The sequence below is a fragment of the Rutidosis leptorrhynchoides genome, chromosome 5 (genome assembly GCF_046630445.1).
Source record: "Rutidosis leptorrhynchoides isolate AG116_Rl617_1_P2 chromosome 5, CSIRO_AGI_Rlap_v1, whole genome shotgun sequence".
Lineage (NCBI taxonomy): Eukaryota > Viridiplantae > Streptophyta > Magnoliopsida > Asterales > Asteraceae > Rutidosis > Rutidosis leptorrhynchoides.
Window position 1 is genome coordinate 66,141,052 of NC_092337.1, and position 2,401 is coordinate 66,143,452.

Sequence of the window (2,401 nt, forward strand, 5' to 3'; positions counted from 1 at the left end):
ACTCCTATACACATATTGACAGAGCCGAGCTTCGTATTATTCATAGATTTTTGGCTAACTCGATTACACAGAGAGGTCACAATAAAGAAAAAATTACCTTACATGATTTATTCTACCTAAAGTGTATTCGGGATCCTAGAAGCTTTGTCAATATCCCTTACTGTGTTGCTTTTTATTTATCTAAAATGGTAGAGGGAATGCAGGACAGGAGTATAATAGGAGGAGGAATTTTTGTTACTCTCATTGGAGAGTATTTAGGTGTTGATAGGAACCAAGGGGGTCCATTACAGCTTTGTAGAGAACAGTTTGAGCCCTTAGGATTGAAAGTTTATGTGGGTGCTAAGGTATTGAAAAGTAGACGTAACCAGGCAGTACCCTATGAGGGATCTCATCCTCAGGTAGAGAGAGGCTCAGACGAGGAAATGGAGGAGGCGGAAGACATTAGGGATGTCTTTCGAGATGCTATTCTTAACGTCCACGTTCGTATAGATGAGGAAGCAATGACGAATGCGGCCAGACATAGTATGTATGAGCAGTGGAACTCCGAGCGAGTATACGAGGATTATAGGCGACGCCAACATGATAGCTGGGTAGTTCATCAGCACCAAATCATGAGCCAGCTATCATATCAGGTACCAAATAATTACGTGCCTACTCGACCTGCTCATTTTCCGCCACACAGCCTCGATATCCGACCACCCTTTAACCGGTATGACTATAATCAAGCCTATCAGAACACCTATAACCAACAATGGAACCCACCTGACGAGATGAACTGGAACCCATATCCAGACTGATTTGGTTCCATTTGGTTATTTATATGATTTTTATGTTTTTATCTTTTTACTTATTCATGTTTAAACTTATGTTATTGAATATTCTTATGTAATCTTTATCATTTTTATTATTATTGTGTACTAATATTTCACATTTAGGATTTGAAAGTGGGATATTAAGTCCCATTTCAAATTGCCATGCATGTTTATATTTGTATGTATGTATATTGTAAATTGTACAAAACAGGGTAAAACAACGCATTTTCAAAGACTGGCATTAAGTTCAGCAAAAGCTACTAATTTTGACGACAAGATGACAAATAAATGTGATGTAACAACAGACGGAATGAACAAATGATATGCACCATTTATCATTCAGCAAACAAACGCCAATATGTTTGGAAACTTTGGTAAAATTTAATCATTTCTACGCTAATCACCCTCAATAATTTAAATTGTTACTGATTTCTTGCAAATGAGGGCATTGCAAGATCTTAAGTGTGGGAAGGGGTTAAATTCTTTCGGATTTTTTAAATTTTTTTACTTTAAACACTTGGTTACCATTAGAAATACTAGTAAAGTAGTAGTTGTATTAGAATCTAGTGCTCTCTGATAATAAAGAACAGTCCTAGTCTTATATACTGACTACCCAATTCTAGTAAAATTTTTCAAAATTTTCAATTAAATGAACTCAAAATCATGTTTATACATATTTATGAACGATAAAACTAGGTGTTAACACCGAAATTATTGTTACCTCGGAAAGGACATAAATTGAGAAACAAACCAAAATGTTAAAATTCATTTAAAATGGAATAGAGGACAATAAAAAGGAAAATAAAAGCCAAGTGTGGGAAATTTTCACCGAGTTATTCAAAATACATATCACATATTTTTGTACAAATAATTAAAAATACTTTTGTTTTGGACGATAATTAACTGTTTTACCCGATGAAAGAAAAGAAGAGATGGATCTACACGATGAATCAAAAAGTCTTTCGAAAAACACACGCGCTTCTTGATTTAGGTCATGAAGTTGTCGTCCAGACCAGCTGTAGGATGATGAAAAATCTAGAAAAGTCATCACTAAAATCAGCAGGAAATTCACGGACCTCAGCATAAAACAGGGTCGCCAAGTGGTCAGATTTATCCTAACCATGAGAAGGATTTATCTCGTACAATGGGGGGCACCGTGCAAATTAGCTTGATAAGACTAATAAATCAGATCCCCAGAAAGGATAATCTCCTTAAAAGATCAAAAATTAGCTTTTAAGACTGATATTACTCAATCCTAGAGATTGACCTTAAAGATTGAGAATTACAAAATCATGGAATTCAATGATATCTAAACTCGAGCTTGAACGAGAAAATATTTTGATCAAATTATAAACCGATTTGTTTTCTGAAAACCCATTTTCAATGCGTTCATTACCATTGAACGTAAAATCCTAGGAATTCACCTGGAATTCATTAGGTCACCTGAACCAAATCGGGTGTCAACCGTAAGAACGGTAGTTGCATAGCATGGTCGAAGACAGGACCTTGTGCCAGACCGAAAAATTATAAGGGTGAGCTTTACTATTGCTCCTACAAAGGATAGTAATTGCGTCCGACACGTTATAGAC